Here is a 19,555-nt window from a genome sequence, read left to right as displayed (position 1 = left end):
GAACACTTGCAGAGCACTTGGGCACAGGTTCTAGTTAACACTTTTTCAATTTGTAGGAAATTTGCGTGGCGAGTTTCTAGCAAGAGCAAAGATGCAGTTGTGAGTCTACAGCAAATGCTCTGCAAGTCACAGTGACCCCTGTGGTGGGATAATTATTGCACAACATAACTAAACCAGACCTTGCAGCAGACTTGCAAAATGTTTGCAAAGAAAGTTGATTTGAAGTCATGCAATGGGGACTTGCTGCAATTGTGCAACACATTGTGAAGTCTGTCAAGTCCAGCAATAGCTTAGCAAGTCATTTTCAAACTTGCGGCTCAATTGTTTGTTTGCTATCTGTGGTGGTATATGTACTGGAATTTACGCAGCTATTACACTATACTGGTAATGGCGGTGATCAGTGACTTATAGTGGGACTGTGATAGTATGTCAGGCAATCTGGCTAATACTGAGACACTGTCACTGTAATAATGCTACTGACTGGGAAGGGGTTAACATCTAGCGTCAATCTAAGGGTTAACTGTGTACCTAACAATATGTAACGTGTGTTATATGTGCTGCTTATACGTCACTATTTGTCTGTTTTTTCTCCGTGCTTTGCAGGGAGAAGAAACAGACAGATCACTGTTTCCTGTACTTGTGCTTTTGTAGATTGGCCACAGACGATCAGCTGACTTTAGCCAAAATCGTTGTCTAAAATCAGCTGCCAAACTCGTGCTGTGTCCAATCACAGCATGGGGTGTGCGCCCCCGAACATAAAAGCAAGTCCGCAACATACTGGGACATCCCCTGACCTAGAGCTGCTGCTTGCTTGTAGTACAACTACTGTCGGCGGGCAGCAGTCGGTTGAGGTAGATATTAAGAAAACACCAAATAGAACAGATATGTATTTTAAAGCTGAAGTCCAGCTTAGAAGCACATACTGCATATGGGGTTTGCTTTATGCCAAATAATTTTTATTTCTGTTCATCCAGTTTTAAGTTATACTGCCCCCTACAGGAGTAGGACACTAGGCAGAAAAAAAGTCTGGCTATGCCCATGGGCATTCCCAGGGGGTATACTCTCTCTCTCTGCTATAGTTTTTTTCTGCCTAGTCAGGAGTATGGACCTAGTTCCTTGCTTGGATTTTTGGTCCTAGCAATTTTTTCTTTTTAGATAATTTTTTTTTTCTCTTGGATTTTTCCTGGGAGATCTACATCCAACTGCTGGACTGGGCGATGGGCTGGATAATCTAGATCCAGTGGTCCCCCCAGTCTGGCCAGCGAGTGCATGCAGACTTCAGCTCCGTGCTAGGTCAGCCGCGACATAGCCCTATTGGACGGGGCTGGCCTGCGAGTTAAACGCCTCGCAAGGTTGCATACAACCGGGTCTCAGCCTGAGTCGCAGTGTCCCTTCTGGCCGACAGCCCCCCTATTTCTATGGAGAGGGGTTCTGTCTGGAGTGGTGCCCACCTGGTTCCTGGTATGGTGAGTAGCTGTTCCCCCTCTCCCCCTGGAGGGTTTTTGGGTGGAGGTGGGCCCCTCCTTGGGACGGTCAGACCCCAGGGTTCCCCTCCTTCCTGTCAGGCACCCCCTCCTTGTCATCTGTTGCCCATCCTACCCCCATATGTTGGGGCTGTTTTAGTGGTCTGGTCCACCTCCTGGGGTGAGGTCAGGGCGCTATACTGGCGATGGGGGCCGGGGGGTGCGCCGCTGGAAACCGGACGATCGACTGTGTGGGGGGGTGTACCTGGTGGGGGCTCCTGCCAGGGCCCCTTTCCTGCCTGGGTCTGTCCTTGAAGCCTGGGTTCCCTCCTGGGTGCCTGTAAGCCTCCTGGTGCCCCACGGGGCCCCCATTTTGTTGTAGCCTGTGTGTTTCATTACACAGTGGCCATGTTTGCATGTTTGTGTAGTCCGGTGGCCATTTTGCGGTGGTTTGCCATTGAAAATAGCAGCGGCCATAACAGTGGAGCCCTGTGGGCAGCTATTTCGGCAGTGGGAGCCCCTCCTCATCCCCTAGTGCTGACTCCTGGATCCTTTCACTTCCTGATCGCCGCACGTGTAATGCAGAATATCCTGGTGGCTGCAGGTGCCTGTTTCTGCTGGGTGGTGAGTCTGGTGGGGTTCTCTCCCTCTCTGCTGAGGATCGCTTGGTGCTTGTGCCTTGCAACCAGGCGGTGCTGCCAGCGCAGTGGGGGTTGTCCCTTGGCAGTGTTTTGCACTTTTTGTGGGGTCCCCCTGGTGACCCATGAAGTCTTTGGAGCACATCTCCTCACCTTATACCCTCTCTGAGGCTGCGGGGCCCTCTGGGTTCCAACCATCCATCCATGCACTGACAGCGGTCCTGGAGTCCTTTGTGTCCCGGATGGAGGTGGTCTTCGGGCTATGGGCTAGCAAAAAGTGTCCCCGCCTTCCCCTGCCTCATCTATCTCATCAGATCCTGAATCTGATTTGCCCCCCTCATTTAGATCCAGGTGTAGACAAACGTGACAGGGGCCGCACGGGTCCCCTGAAGCATTGGGTTAGGTCGCAATTGTGACCTCTGCGCCCCCTATAGTTACGCCTCTGGCCCAGTGGGAATGGGTGTGAACAAAAAGGATGAATGCACGTTGTTTGAAAGTGAACCTACTTTTTAAAACTATGCCGTTAATCTTCATTCATTTCCCAACTATTGTTGTTGAAAAGCATCACCATGACATAATGCTATAACCACCATGCTTCACCATGATGATGGTCTTCCCAGGGTGATGAGCATTTTTTGCGTTTTGCCCTACAGGACATTTGGTCTCAGTGGACAAGAGATCTCCCCCCCCCCCCCCCCATTTTCTTCATCTTCCAAATGCCTGCTTGCAAACTCCAAACAAACTTCAAACAGAATGTGTTTTTTCCAGCAGTGGCTTTACTTTCATCCATATGTCCCAACAATGAGTTGTATACAGGATACAGTATAGTTGTCCCATGATGATTACTCCTTCAGTTACTTTTGGCCTCACATCTTCTCTAATGCCTACCTTCTCAAGTCACTGAGTTTTGGTGAACGACCTTCTATAAGCAGAGTTTTAGTTGTTCCTACTCTTTTTAAAATAATATATTAAAATAAGCAACAGCATACAGCCTCTTATAGAGCTTTACAGGCTGCCATCAGTGGGGCAGGACAGTATGGCTGCCCCTTCCGTCTGCACCAAAACACCGGGATTTAATTTGCAGAGGATAAATACTCAGTGTACATGAAGAATTTGTTGTCTACCAAGCTTTAGGGCCTTCTAGAAATGGGTGTATACATTTTCAGATCATGTGACATCTTGATTGCACACAGATTCAACTCAACTAATTATGTGGCTTCTAAAGGCAATTGACTGAACTAGAACTTAGATAGATAAAGTAGTGGTGTCCTCACAGGTTGGTACTGTGGACAACCAAATATACACTATGCCACGTCCTAAATACTAATCATGAAAAAAGTGACGAAAAAAAATAGACTTTGTAGGCATAATAAAACTTTCTTGTATACAATCTTTTTTATAACAATGATACCAACATATAAAAAAATACATAGACCAAAATAGTGATTAAAACAGGGTCAACCAATCGTTAGAGGCTGATTAGACCTCTGGATGAGATAAAAAAAACCAGACTTTAACCACTTAGCGACCGCCCACCGCAGTTTTACTGCGGCAGGCAGCCGCTCCTGGGCAAAGCGACGTAGTACTACGCAGCTCGCTCAGGAAAATCTAGGGGCGAGCGTGCACCGCCGGGGGTGCGCTCCCGCCCCGCTTGTCAGCTGGGGAGCCAGTGCTTGTGACCGGCGGCTCTGATGGCCGCCGGCCACTCGCAATCTCCTGCCGCTGACCGAGAAGGACAGACGGCTGATGTAAACACAGCAGTCCGTCATTCTCCCTTAGATGATCACAGAGGCTATGTAATCCTGCTATATAGGATCACATGTCTCTGTGATGATCTCACAAGCCACGCCCCTCTACAGTTATAATCACGCCCCCAGGATCACATTTAACCCCTTTATCACCAGTACAGTTAACCCCTTCCCTGCCAGTGTCATTTTTACAGTAACAGTATATATTTTTGGCACTGATTACTGTAGTAATGTCACTGGTACCCCCAAAAGTGTCTAAAATGTCAGTTAGGGGTCCGATCTGTCCGCCGCAATGTCGCAGTCCCGCAAAAAAAAAAAAAAAAAAAATGGCAGATCGCCGCCATTACTAGTAAAAAAAAAAAAAAAACTATAAAAATGATATAAATCTTTCCCGTAGTTAGTAAAGGCAATAACTTTTGCGCAAACCAATCAAAATACGCTTATTGGGATTTTTTTTTACCAAAAATATGTAGCAGAAAACAAATTGGCCTAAAATGTTAAAAAGTTTTGATTTTTAATTTTTTTTTTTTTTTTTATGAGAATTTCATATAAAAGAATGTGAAAAATATTGTTATTCTTTCAAAATTTACGCTTTTTTTTTTGTTTATAGCGCAAAAAATAAAAATTGCACAGGTGATAAAATACCACCAAAAGAAAGCTCTATTTGTGGGAAAAAAAGGACGTCAATTTCCTTTGGGTACAGCATCGCACGACCGCGCAATTGTCCGTTAAAGTAACGCAGGGCTGAATTGCAAAATAGGGCCTGGTCATTGAGCAGCCAAATTCTCCGGTCTTAAAGTGGTTAAAGAGCTATAGCATCCCTAAGATGGGTAGGTTACCCAATAACATAAAGTGACCTTGCAGAGCCTACTAAGGCAGATATGGGGGTGCAACAACAGGAGACCTCCAGGACCTGACAGGAGTATAGTAATAATAATAAAGAGATGAATACTGAATAAATTTGCTTAGAGAGAAGAATCCAAGTGAGATATGTAGATAATTATACAGTCCCCCCCCCCGTACCTGTTTGTTAAAGCTTACAGTAACAATGTGCGAAGGGACATGTGATCTTCCCTAAAGAATAGAATTCCCAAAAGATAGAGCCATCACTAGGAACAAAGGAAAGGTAAGAGCAATAAACATTTCTTTGGGGCTAGTTATGGCGCTTTTCCACTGCATGGAACCAAACGGTTTGGCTTGCTTTTGTGCTTTTCCACTGCTGGTACCGCATGGTACGGTGTAGGAACGGTTCGGTACGGTACGGTATGGCGGCGCTTTTCCACTACATGGAACCGAACGGTTCGGCTCGCTTAAACAGTACCACCTCAGTTGTGGTTCCAACAGGGCCGTACCGGTACCATATCCCACAATCTTTTGCATGCAGCCTTGTCACTACTAGCCACTGATTGGTCAGAGAATCATTGTTATCCCACCCACTTTACTTTAGTGAAAAAGCAAACCCTACAGAACCGTTCCAACACCGTACCATGCGGTACCATGCAGTGGAAAACCAAGAGAGCCAAGCAGGGCCAAGTTGAGCCGAGCCGGTACTTGCAGTGGAAAAGTGCCTTTAGCCTCCTACTTGGTAATACTACTAGTAATTTATTCGGAGGGTATCTCCAAAACTCACCTAGGACCTATACGTTTAAACATATCAATTGTAGCTCCACATTGGAGTGTAAAGGGATCCTCACTTTTTTCATTAACTAGAACTTATTTAAGAGTTCGACAGCAAAGCAGATAAATATATCCAAACAAATAGTTTTTTTATTTAAATTTTATTTAAATATATTGGAAACCTATTTAGACTGTTCTTTGAAATTAGGAACTATTTTGTGTTGATGAGTAACATAAAGCGCCATCTAAATTCAAGTCATTTATAAACAGCTTGTATGTCCCTAAGGGATTTATGTGCATCCAACCTTATAAAAACATACTGCCATAGTGAATTGAAAATTCCAAAACTTACCAAATAAACAAATACGTCTATTTATCCTGAAATGTTTAAAAAACAATTAAAAGATCATGCATGACACATAAATATGCCAGATAATAGATTATATTATATTAACCTGTGCCCAGACTATGCAGGCTAAAATATTTACATATTCAGAACAAACAGTATAAACACTCTGAAACGTGCCCATCTTTACCTATGTAGCTATAGGAATAATGGAAAAATGTGTCTTTAAGGATCATAGCAGAAGCACTGATATCTGAAATGGTTGCATTTAGGGTTTATTCGAACTGTGTGAGATGACCGGCTTTTACCTGCACGCTAGGGTACTTAAAATAACAATTGTTTTCTATGTGTCTTGCGCATGCTACAACATTGGTCTAGATTTTTCTGCAGCACACTGAATGGCACTGCAAGTCACTACTGTAGTGCCACACATAGTGCTGCTGTGTGGAGACATGTATGAAGTGCCAAAAAAGTTAACGAAACAAAGAAAGAAAAAGTAAGCCGTCCGATGCGCTGAAATGCAAATTGTACTCCAACTTACAAGCTGACCTCAATGCACTGTTTAATTGGGCAACTATGTGGCAAATGAGGATTAATGTTGATAAATGTAAAGTTATGCACTCGGGGCTAAGAATATGCATGCATCATACATATTAAGGGGAGTACAACTGGGAGAGTTAATGGTGGAGAAGGATCTGGGTGTTCTGGTAGATCATAAGCTTAATAATAGCATGCAGTGCCAAGCTGCGGTTCCAAAGCAAGCAAAGCCCTTTCTTATATTAAGAGAGGTATGGATTGCAGAGAAAGAGAGATATAATTTTGCCCCTGTATAAATCATTAGTATTACCTCATCTGGAATATGCAGCTCAGTTTTGGGCACCAGTACATAAAAAAGGGATATCGGGGAACTGGAGAAAGTGCAGAGAAGGGCAACCAAACTGATAAGAGGCATGGAGGAGCTCAGCTATGAGAAAAGATTAGAGAAACTGAATTTATGCTTTCTTGGGAAGAGGGGATTAAAGGGGGATATGATCAACATGTATAAATACATAAGTGGTCCGTTTAGTGAACTTGATGTAGAGTTATTCACTTTAAGGTCATCACAGAGGACAAGGGAGCAAGCTCTATATTTAGAGGAAAAAAGATTTAATCGCCAAATACGGAAAGGTTTCTTTACAATAAGACTTGTGAAAATGTGGAATAGACTCCCTCCAGAGGTGGTTCTGGCCAGCTCAGTGGATTGCTTTAAAAAAGACCTGGATTCTTTCCTAAATGTATGTAATATAACTGGATACTAACATTTATAGGTAAAGTTGATCCAGGGATCATCTGATTGCCTCTCTGGGAATCAGGAAGGATTTATTTCCTCCCCTGCTGTAGCAAATTGGATCATGCTTTGCTGGGGGGGGGGGGTTGCCTTTCTCTGGATCAACTGTGAGTATAGGATTGTGTATATAGGATTGCATGATTTTTTTTTTTTTTGTCAAATACAACATCTCAAAAATTCAGGCTAAAAAATCAAGACAACTGCCATTCCATCAGACGGTTCATAATTATAAAGTCCTCTCTTACTTGTCACTCTAAAGCGGGCTATACTTCTGAAACAGCTGAATTTCGATCCATGTATGGGCAGGCTGGTTGCACACAAGTAAATCTGTCAATCAACTTATGTACAAGCAGCCTATCAGCTTTTTCCAGAATGATCAGGCCACCGATTATAGCTGACAACACTGATCATTGTATTCTGACTGTGAGGAAGGCTCCCCACTGTCAGAATACAATACCACAGTGGGAGGGATTCCCCCATCCACACATTTGAGGTTGAACGAAAAAAATGATCAATGTACGGGATACCGAAGTAGATTTAAACATTTGGATCGTCTCTGTTTTAATAAACCAGGATTCTTAACTCTAGCTGGAGATCCAGGTTTAAAGTGTACTTCTCTTGCACTATGGTTCTGATTGGTATATGCTTTACTTTTATCTTGTTGATTAGCAACGTTCAGAGGCACTGGACTTGAGGGATTTGCCATATAATAGTTTAGCTTGTGTGATTACATGTCCAGTCGCTCTGTAGACATCAGAGTAAAGTGTTCTATTTCTAAGGACAAGGGATTACTTCACGGTGGAGGGACTTCCTCTCACTTCCTGTTGTGGCAGGAAGAGAAGCCTCCCCAATGGGACACAAATGGCAAAAAAAACTATCAAGGGTGATAACCCTACCTTACTCTATCCAATCTTTTGAAAGGCATTCAACATAGTTTGCAATGTGCTGCCTTGATCCACATCTTAAGCAGTACTTGTTATGTGTATATGCAGCTCAGCATTGCAATTTGGATGAATGTTGGATGGATGTTGCTTTACCTTTGTATTGGCCTGAGTATGATTCTGACATCTTTCGGTGCGGTGCAGTGTGTTTTTTTTTTTTTTGCCCTATGCACTTCAATGGGAGAGCATGGAAAGCTTATGTAAAAGGTAAATGCATTTTTTGTGAGTTTTTGGTAGAGTTTTGTGTGAAAAATTAAGACCTCCTACAAAGGAAAACCCCATGAAAATGCATAAAAAATACGCGTAAAAGGGCACTGAAAAACGCATGATTCTGCAGCAGCAAACGTAGTAAATCCATCACACAACCTTTCTCGGTGCTCCTGTTCAATGTCTAGCTATGCTACAGAACTGATATTGTTTTCCCCCTGGGGTTTGGAGTGCAAGGCAAAATAACAGCATTGCGTCTGCAACGAAGCCCTCAAGAGCCGCTCAGCATGCAGGTTTGTTGTGCCTAAGACCTGATTTAAGGACTGGACCACAAAAGGCCCTGTGCGGCCCACTGGTCCTTGTTGGATTAGAAGGTTTAGTAGAGGCAGGATCTGATGTCAGTGGTTTTCTAAATGCTGTACATCAATGTGGAATTTCTCAGTACCATATAAGCGGGGGCTGTGACATCTCCCTCTCCGCACTGCAAGCGGAGACGGAGCTGTCATCCGCCGGCTCAGCGGGGATCGTGGACCGATCCCCGCTGAGCAGCACGGATCTGCCTACGGAGGCGGACTGTGTGAAAGAGCCCTAAGGATTTTAAAAAATAAATAGCAAAGCATAGCATGCATAGACAGCAAACATGGAAATTAGAACAAAACCTACTCTGTACAGTGCAAGTGTTCCATGTTTTGTGTGTAGCAGATTTTCCAGGAATTGGGCCTGATGTTTGTCTGCCATGTTTACTGGTGACACCTTAAGCCCATTTAAGCTAAATACCCAAGTGTGAGATTGGAGACAATGACCATTTCGGCATGTTTGGTTTGTTTTGTTTATTTGATATTGGGGATGGGAGAAGGGAATGAGTGGGATACTCCTCTGGCTCAACTAGGTACAACTGGGACACTTTGTGGAAAAAATGCCTTTCAGCGCTGTCTTGACGCCGACTGGGTTCCGACCAATGCTTGCTGGCGCTTGAAAAACACTGACTTGCTGAACGGTACTTGAACTTGACTTCTGACACTCTGATCAGCTCAAAAGTCCTGGACTGTGCTTAGACTTGACTCCTGACGCTCTGGTTAGCTCAAAAGTCCTGCATCTAGCTCCCTCCAGTCCTTCCTGACTGAGGTAGCTCCTGTAACTGCTTGTGCTGCTGCAACTCTCAACGCTGTACACTGCACGCTGTACACTTTAACTCTTCAGGGCCCAACCGCTGGCGCCCCCTTTGCCCTTCAGGGTCCTCTCACTAGGCACCCCCTCTGACACTTCAGGGTCCTCTCACTATGCACCCCCCTCTACACTTCTTCAGGGTCAACACTGGCACCCTCTTTACTTTTACTCCTGCACCGGCTAGCTAGCTCCTGGATCCCCACGACCTTCACCGGAGTGGTCCCCTCTCTCTCTCTAGGCAGACCCCCAGGGGGCACTTTGCAGTACTCACGAACTGGGAATGCTTTCCTGAAACTGGACCCCTCTCAGCTCCGCTGGTCCTTGACACACCGGATTTTCTCTGCAGCTCTGCTCAGCCTTCTGTCCCCTCAGGCAAGCCGCCTAGGACACCCGATTCCTCTGATGTACTCTCCCTCCTTCGACTCTGCTTCCCACCAAAGACGCTGTGTCATGTGCTCCCTTCAAACTTATACCCACTCCCAGAATACTGTGCAGCAGATTCTGCCTTTCTGGGATAGATACAGGCCTGAGTGCACCATTGGCTGGGTTTCCTCCACTGTCCAATGAGAACCCTCTCATGGAGCACAGTGGGGAGACTCCCCAGTCTTAACAGCTACACCTGGGAGACATGACAGCCCAGCTGAAAATCATGGCCCTGCTGATAAGCAGACAAGGCCCACTATACTTTACCTAGCACCTACTTGTAGGGTGCTACACGTGTGTTTGGCTTCCCAGGTTTGAGAATTACTTAGCCATTCATGATTATATATTAAATAGATAAATTATTCTTTAGTAGGTATTTAAATGCATTTAGGAGAGCTAATTACTAGATCATTTTCTTTTTCGATACAGAGGCATGGCATATATAGGGCTGTTTTAGATTTAAAAATCTCCCTTTTACTTGCGTATCTGTAGGTGTTACTAGGGTAATTTTATATTGCATAGATTAACGGCAATAATAATCTGCAGCTGGCTATATGAGTCACAGACAGACACTGTCAAGTATATAATCAGGCATGTGTGTGGCAGACTGCTTGTGCATCTCTTGATAAATTATTCTGCCAGTTTATTTATTAACAGCAGGTTTTTCATTTTGTACACAGCTATATGACAAATGTAATCTCTCTCCCTGCCAGTGCTTATCAGTCCTTTCTGCTGTTCAGCTGATTCTTCAAGATTGCAGGTTTCTGTACAATCCTGTATGCCGCATTCAGGACTTTGATTAAAAAAGTAAAATCCAGCTTGTGCAAAATCGCAGTGCATGCAGATTAGAAAAATATAAAATGTAAAGTGCTTCTAAAGGCAAACATTTTTTTTACCCTAATGCATTCTCTGCATTAAGGTTAAAAAACTTTCAATATCAACTCCCCCCCAAAAAACTTATCTGTGTCCATTTTTGATCCAGCGCTGTCCCTTCTGCAGCAGCTTTTCCCTTCTCTTCCTTGTCTCACAAGCTTTGTGATAATCCATTGGCTCCTGCTGCTGTCAATCAAGTCCTGCGAGGAGGGAGGCACTTTTCATTTTTTATGTAAAACCCTTATCCAAAAAGGAATCAAAAATGTGTCATGTAACTGCTTAAAGAGGAAGTAAACCCTCATAAAAAAAAAAAAAATTGAGAAAAAAAAAAACCTGTAAAGACAAAGGCATAATGAGCTAGTATGCATTGCATACTAGCTCATTATGAAATACTTACCTTAAAATGAAGCCCCCGCAGTGCCACCCGCTCAGCGACAGGACGGCCGACATGTTCGGCCGTCCTGCTTCCTTGTTCGCGTCCTCCGACCATTTGATTGGCCGGAGGCCCGATTACATCACTCCCGCGCATGCGCGCTAGAGCCGCCATTAACGGCATAGGGCTCTGAAGGAACAGCATGGGTGGCCGTTCCTTCAGAGCGCATGCGCCGATGACGTCATCGGCTGCATGCACTGTAAATACTGTGAATAATTTATCTATTTAATAAATCACTCAGTGGATTGCTGAGACATTGAGTGCTGCACTGATGACACTGTATACCAGCGCAGCAGCCTTTCGGTTGGAATTACTAAAGGCAGAAAGTCTTTTCATCTTGCTAGTGCAGTTGCACTCATTTTCCCCAGAGCTTAGTGAATGTGGTAAAGCTCTGCTGATCGCTATTATCCAATTGTGTGCAAGCAAAAATGTTTTTTTTTTTTGTTTTTTGTTTTTTTTTTCTTTGCACCGGATTGGGTATTCTTTACAAAGTGACATTTTACCACAAATAACTAAGCTCTGGGGAAAAAAAAGTGCAACTGTACTTGCAAAGTGCACAGTCTATTTCCACCCCATTGTCTCTGATCAATAGCCACAGCAGTACAATATCACCATGACCACACAGCACTGCTCTGGTGACGGTATCTTTTATTTTTTTTTTTTTTTACATACTGTCATCAGAGCAGGCACAGCAAAATGGAAATTCCCCTTGGGGTGGGACTTTTAAGGCAGGAAAATGGATACAAAGAAATATAATAATGATAGTTTTATTGAAAAATAATGATAACATATACAAATACAAATATAAATGGTTAAAAACAATTGGCAAGCTTGGTATAATTCATACAGTCAAATGGACAGAAGGGTACCGCTCTATTGAGGTATGTGCCCAACGCGTTTCAAAGATATAAGTCACAACTCCTTCTTCAGGGGCAACCTTAAAGCAGAGGTCTGTAAATGATCAACCATATGGGTAATTAATATATTTGAAAGATATTTGCAAATATATAGTTTATACAGAAAATCATGTAATACTGTATTGGACATTAAATGCAGATTAAAGTCATCCAGATGAAATGTCCATATATCAAAAAAGATACAAGGGCAAAAGAACACTTACAGAGTCTGCCGTGTAACTGTTTAGAATATATGCCTGCCAATGAAGTTAAAAACAGATGGCTGGGTGGGTCTCATCGCTGCATTTGAGTGCTTCTTTAGGGAGAGTCGATAATTTGAGAAATAGAAGTATTTATAAAAGCATCCTCCAGTTAAGTGCGCCCATCAGCTGTAAGGCTGACTGGGGGCAGCTGAAATCCACAAAGCAAGGGAAATCTGCCAGGTGAGGAGAAAGAGAATGAGATTTGTGGGGTTTTGTAGGTAGAGTTGTTTTTATAGAACATCAGCTGATTGCCCTGCTGAAAATCAAATCTGCCGCAGTATGCTGCACATGCCTTTTCAACTGTGAAAGAGATCATATAAAGGATAGCTAGTCCTTAGTCATAATTGTCTCTAGTGTTAATGTTGTTAGATACCAATAAAAAGAAAGGAAAAAGAAAAAAGTAGTTTTGCGTAAAAAATCCTAATTCTAAAAAAGATTAGAGCGGTATTAACAATGGGGACCCAGTGGTTCTGGCATGTGCAGCAATATTTAAAGGCAGATAAGAAAGCAGGCAATTTCAAAAAATAAATCCGGGTTTTGTTACCTTGTTCGTTTGGAGAGTTTGGCAAAGGGTTGTGCAGCAAGCGTCCACCTTCAGCGAGTGAATGGTATGTTTCACTCTTAGAAGGGGAGCTGTTTATAAGAGGGCTGTTGATTAAGTTTAGATGCAGATCAGCTGGTGATACTTACTTGGTGTCCTCCGTTCGGTCAGTTCCCTATTGGATTTCCTGGTGCGCAGTCGCCGCACAGACCTCCCGCCGCACATGCGCACTTGTGGAGTGCAGCGGAAGTTCGCGCGGCCAATGCGCTCCACCGGCACGGTCAGTTCCGCCGGCGTGGAACGCAAACGGAAGTGAATGGGCGAGTCCACAGGATCTCATAGAGAGCCAATGGTCTACAGCCCAAAGGCGGACTACCGATTAAGGTGTCCGCCCCCGTGCCGGGCTGTCTCCTGGGCACAATATAACTCAGAAGAGGATGCCGATTAACAAAGTGTAAACGTATTTATGTTATCATTTCGTTAGGGGAATTTTTCCACAAAGAGATTCAACCCAATGCAGGGATGGTAGCACATCAGCCATCTGTGGCAAGTACAGAACAACGAGTCCTCCCATGATTTGTATTTTAGGTTTGACAGAGCCTAAAAAAATGACAGAAAATAAACAATGAAAATTTTTTTAACAGATTACAATGTTTAAGAGGTACAAAATAAGAACCATCATTGCATTAAATATCATACAGTGATAAATATTGGTTATTGACAACTCTGTATATAAGCAGGGTATATGGCCAATTTGGGGATTTGTAGATTGGGTAGAAGATAAGAAAAGGAAGGTACTAATGAAGACCAGGGGAGGAAGGAATTATAGGTGAATCATAGGCAATATAGAGATGTCATAGAAAAAAGGGGGCCTATTGTTCCATGCCACCCGATGTAAACCCTTCTAGAAAGGGTTTGTAAGAAACCATTTCGTTCAGACCTGGTGGATCTGTAGCTCTTAAAAGATAGATCCAACGAAGTTCCATCTGTAAAAGAATTTTATTCCAGTCCCCTCCACGGGGACTGGGATGAATTCTGTCTAAAATTAGGAACTTGATTTTTGGAAACTTTCCTGCGTGTACGAGACTGGTGTGGCGTCCTAAAGGTAAGTCGGGGTTACAGGTTTTCATACTTCTCACATGTCTGTTCGCACGTTGAAAAAATGGTAGCTTAGTTTTACCAACATAAAAACAGCCGCACCCACAGAGGAGTAAATATACCACTCCGTGGGTGCGGCAGTTTGCAAAATGTCTTGGAAAGAAGGTTTGGCCGTTGGGAAGTGTTGGGTTTTTTGTAGTTAGCATGTAACGACAGTACTTGCAGTTACCACAGATATAGGTCCCTTTAAGTTTGCAAGGATGTTGATTTTTATGCATTTTGAATTCACTTTGGACCAGTCTTTCTTTCAGGGCTGGCACCTTTCTAAAAGTGAATTGGGGATGGTCTGGGACGTGTTTACCCACTGTGGGGTCCAAGGTTAATACATGCCAATATTTTGAAACAATTTGTCTTATACTATGATGTTGCTCAGAGTATCTCATGATGATTCTCAGGGTGTCGTCAGGCTCCTTGGAGGTCCGAGGGGTCAGCAAAGCATTCCTGTCGGATGCCGCTGCTTTTTTATAAGCCTTCTTTAGGGTGGTTTTTGTATAGCCCCTGAGAAGGAGTCTATCTCTTAGATTATTAGCAGCAAGCTGGAAACTTTGGAAGTCCTTGCAATTGCGCCTAATTCTTAGATATTGTCCGAATGGGATCGAACGAATGAGGGTTTCAGGGTGAAAGCTTGAGGCATGTAGGATGGTGTTCCCCGCAGTGGGCTTGCGGTATAGACCACTGCGGAGAGCACCATCCCCATCCTTATGGACCTCCACATTAAGGAACGTGACGGAACCTGGATCAGAGTGCATGGTGAACGTCAAGTTAAATTCATTTTTGTTCATTCTGAGTAAACAATTGTGCAACAGTTCTGTTGGGCCTTGCCATAACATGAAAATATCGTCTATGTACCGGACCCACATTACAATGTGGTCCGTGTACATAGACGTTGAATCGTCGTGTAAGAAGAATTTCTCCCACTCCCCCAGGTACAAGTTGGCGTAGGATGGGGCACAACAAGTGCCCATCGCTACGCCCTGCACCTGGAGGTAGTGGGAGCCATTAAATGAAAACACATTGTGACAAAGTATATAATGTAAAAGGGACACTATAAACTCACCATAGGGATCAAAATTACCAGTTTGTGTAAGTGTGTGTTTAATAGCGGAGATCCCACGATCGTGTGGGATCGAGCTATAAAGGGCTTCCACATCAATGGTGACCAGCAGACAATCTTCAGGGGTGATGATGTTTTCAATTATTTGTAAAAAATGAATTGTATCACGTACATGTGAGGGCAAGGCAGTCACGAAAGGTTTCAAGTATGTGTCTACTAATTTACTAGCATTATCTGAGATTGACCCTCTCCCCGAAATAATGGGTCGCCCTGGTGGATTAGTGGCATGTTTGTGGATTTTCGGGAGTGCATAGAATGTTGGGGTGACTGGGAATGTTGTACGGATGAACTCCCATGTGTGCTTAGGAATAGTGCCGTTTAGGTAAGCGGCATCTATTAGTTGGTAGAAAGTCTGTTGATATTTGATCACAATGTCAGAGGTGATCTTGCGATACCAATTCTGTTTTTTTAGAATGTTGTGGCACATGGAAATATATTGGTTGCTGTCCATCACGACAACATTGCCGCCTTTGTCAGCCTGCTTGATTGTGATTGAGTGATTGTTTGCCAATCCTTTAATGGCTTGTTTTTGTGAATATGTAATATTTGATTTAGGTGATGGACGAATATGTAATTTGTCCACTTCTTTGGAAACTAGCTTGACAAAGGCGGCAATGTTGGCGTTGGATGTACTAGGAAATTTGTCAGATTTCTTTTTAAGCAGCGTTGTTTTAGTCCTGAAATTTGGTCTATCAGAGTCCACATCTGTAAGTAGCGCTGGTAAATCTATTTTGTCTATGAGATCTTCATTGTCCTCGAGTAATGATATTAGAATATCGAGGGCTGGATCTTTGTTTGTAGAATGTTGTATAGGATTTTGTTTGTCGAAAAGGACTTTAAAGTTAAGTTTCCGAGCAAAAAGATGTAAATCTTTTGTGAAATCAAACTTGTCCAGTTTGGCATTTGGACAGAAGCTGAGGCCCTTGGATAGGACCTCAGTTTCGTCCTTTGAAAGTTTATAGCTTGAGAGATTAATAATTGACAAGTCCGGTGTGTCGGGGAGACTAGAAGCAGTATAGGATAAGTTTTCATCTGCACGTTCTAAGGTGATGGTAGGGTGGTTGGGGTGAAGTTCGGAGCTCGTTGGTGGAGTGCTTCTAAAAAAATAGAATCCTGTAAGTTAAGAGTGGATAGAAGTGATGGTGGGGGATTAGTGGGAGGAGGGACATTTGAGTGTGACCCCTCAAATGTTTCATCAATAATGGGTGAAGTGTTTGAGGTACTTTGTGATTTAAATAGGGAGAGGTTGGTTTTGTGAAGTTGTTGTGTGTTAGATTTTTTAGTGATTTGTTCCATTGTGGAATCACCTTGGTATGTGCGTTTACCTCGATCAGAGGATTTTGATTTTGTGATGTTTAGTGAGGGATGTGATCCATTTTTAGATGGGGGATGTGCAGAAGTATCTTGTGTTGATTTATTGAACGTAGTATTATATGTAGATTTAATGGGGTTCCACTTATAAGCCTTACCCTGTTGGAACGCATGGGTGTCTCGATTGAGCTTTTTTTGTTTCTTAATTAAAATATTTTTGTTGAAAATTTCTAAGTGTTCTTTTAATTGTTTTTCTTTATCCAGAAATAATTTATGGGTTTTGTATTTCTGGATCTTGGCACAGATGAGTTCAATTTCAGCATCTAATTTGGCAGCACGTGTGGTGTGTTCGTCTATTAGAAGAGTCATAAGGGAAGCTGTGCATTCATTCAGGGTTGTTTCCCATTTGGTCTTAAAGTCTTTGTCCAAATCCTCGAGGAGAGGGAAGACTTGGACTCTAAGACCGAAGGGATTGATTTTTTTGTCTATGTATTCCCGAAATAATTTAACATGCCAGAAATGAATCGACTTTTTTTCAAGACTTTTCGATAATTGGAAAAATAATGAAGAAATGTCGGTGTCTATGAAGTCCTTTTGTTCATAGTCAGTAAGATATTTAGACATTAAATTGGTCCAATCTTCACCCGTGAACTTGGCCATATTCCAATATGAGAAAAATTTGATATGGAGCAGAAGAAAAACCAGATATAAGTAGAAAGTTGTAAGGAGGGGTTGGACTGTACTGAAAACCAAAGTAACAAATCTTTTTTAACAAACTTTTTCACAATATAATAGTAAGTGTTTAAATCATCAAAAAAAGAGAAAACAATATAATAATAAGGAGGTTCTCACATGAGCAAAAATGCGGGGAGTGGTATTTGCTACCTATAAAGTACAATTGGTGTGCTCATGGGAGATCACTCCAAACAGTGCCACATCCCAAATGTATACATCAAAATGGAAATTCCCCTTGGGGTGGGACTTTTAAGGCAGGAAAATGGATACAAAGAAATATAATAATGATAGTTTTATTGAAAAATAATGATAACATATACAAATACAAATATAAATGGTTAAAAACAATTGGCAAGCTTGGTATAATTCATACAGTCAAATGGACAGAAGGGTACCGCTCTATTGAGGTATGTGCCCAACGCGTTTCAAAGATATAAGTCACAACTCCTTCTTCAGGGGCAACCTTAAAGCAGCGGTCTATAAATGATCAACCATATGGGTAATTAATATATTTGAAAGATATTTGCAAATATATAGTTTTCAGAGCAGGCACAGTGTCACAATGTACTTCTGTGGCGGTGATCATATACAATGGCTGGCTGTTTTGAGGACACTGTTGATTTACTAAAATCTGGAGAGTGCAAAATCTGGTGCAGCTCTGCATAGAAACAACACCGCTTCCTGTTTTTTTTTTTTGTTTTTTTTTTGCAGTCAAAGCTTAATTGCACAAGCTGAAGTTAGAAGCTGATTAGCTACCATGCACAGCTGCACCAGATTTTGCACTCTCCAATTTAAGCAAATTAACCCCTGTATGTCAGTGTAGCCAGAAGTACAATGTCACTATAGTGACACTGCACTTGCTCTGGTGACAGTATGTATGGTGACATTGCACTGCTATGTCAGTAGTCAGAGATAATGGCTGTCTACACTAACATACAGTATAATGTCGGGATCGCTCTTTAGGCCTCTTTCACACGGTCTGCCTCCGTAGGCGGATCCGTGTTGCTCAGCGGGGATCGATCTGCAATCCCCGCTGAGCCAGCGGATGACAGCTCCGTCTCCGCTTGCAGAGGGGAGAGGGAGGTGTCTCAGCCCCCTCTGCCCTCTATGGGGGATCGGATGAGAGTGGACCGCCTGTCCGCTCTCATCCGATCCGATCACTGAACGGATGGAAAAATACGGTTTCCATCCATCCAGATTTCACGGACAGGATCGGATACGGATGGCAGCGGGTGTCAGCGGAGGTGTCTCCGCTGACATCCGCTGCCCCATAGAGCTGCATGGAGGATCCGATCAGATCCGCCAAAAAAACTGACAGGCGGATCTGATCGGATCGCCCGTGTTAAAGGGCCCTCAGACAGCATTAGAAGTGCAGTAAGGAGGCAGTGTATCACCTCCTTACCAGCTGTTTAAATCCTTGGACCCCATAGAAGCAACCCCATTCATCTTAATAGCCAGAGGGGAAATCAACAGTTGTATAATTACTGCCACAGCTGCAAAGGAAAGTGTCACAGCAGTAGCATGTGTATATCTCTGGCTGCTGCCTCTGCAGCTAAAGGTGGGTAGTGACTTAGGGGCAGTAAAACTATGGCAAGGTTTTACCACCCCCAACTTCACAGGCGAACGAGCCCTAATAGTGCAGCCAGTCAAAGTGTCTATAAATGTGATAGGTAGTCAGGAAATTAGATGTGTAATGTATCCCATTAGAATGCCTAAAGGTGCTCCTCGTTTTTTTTGGCTAGGCTGTGAGAAAGTCTCACTCGTGGTACTGTCATAGTCAAGAGAAGTAGCAGAATGTGTTTTGGGATGTCATTCTAAGTAGTAGAACTACTTTTGCTAAAAGCCTGTGGCAAATAATTAAGTCTTCAAAAAACTCACCATGCCTTTTAGAAAATATCTTGGAGTGTTTTCTTACCAAAATGTAGATAATTTTTAGGTTGATGCACCAGGTAGTCATGAAATTTGATTTGTAATGTATGGTCTTAGAACACCTAAAGGTGGTCTTTGGATTTTGGGTCTCTATATGGCTAAGCTGTGAAAAAGTCACACATGAGGTATCGCTGTACTCAGGAGAAATAGCAGAATGTGTTTTGTGGTGCAATTCTAAGTGTGCCCATGTTGTATGTTAGAAAAATCTTATTATTGACAACTTTGTGTAAAAACAATACATTTTTCTTTTCATTCTGCATTTTAGAAAAACTTGTGGCAAAAAATTACATTCTTAAAAGACTCACTATTCCTTTCAGAAAATACCTTGGGGTTGTTTTTTTTTTTCTGTCCTGGCACTTCAGGGACTTAAGAAATGTGATAGTGGTAGTCAGGAAATTAGATGTGTAGTTTATGCTCTTTGAAAG

General features: G+C 42.9%; 1 protein-coding gene across 6 annotated transcripts in view; it reads left to right on the top strand.

Moving 5' to 3' along the window:
- The window catches only part of FAM184A (family with sequence similarity 184 member A), a 322,784-nt gene that overhangs the window by 142,685 nt on the left and 160,544 nt on the right, over positions 1-19,555 (top strand). The gene's annotated exons all lie outside the window — the stretch shown is intronic.

The sequence above is a fragment of the Pelophylax lessonae genome (assembly GCF_965119305.1).
Source record: "Pelophylax lessonae genome assembly, chromosome: 3".
In the NCBI taxonomy this organism is placed as follows: Eukaryota; Metazoa; Chordata; class Amphibia; order Anura; family Ranidae; genus Pelophylax; species Pelophylax lessonae.
Note: the sequence above shows the minus strand (reverse complement) of the source record. Positions and strands in the feature narration are given on the sequence as shown.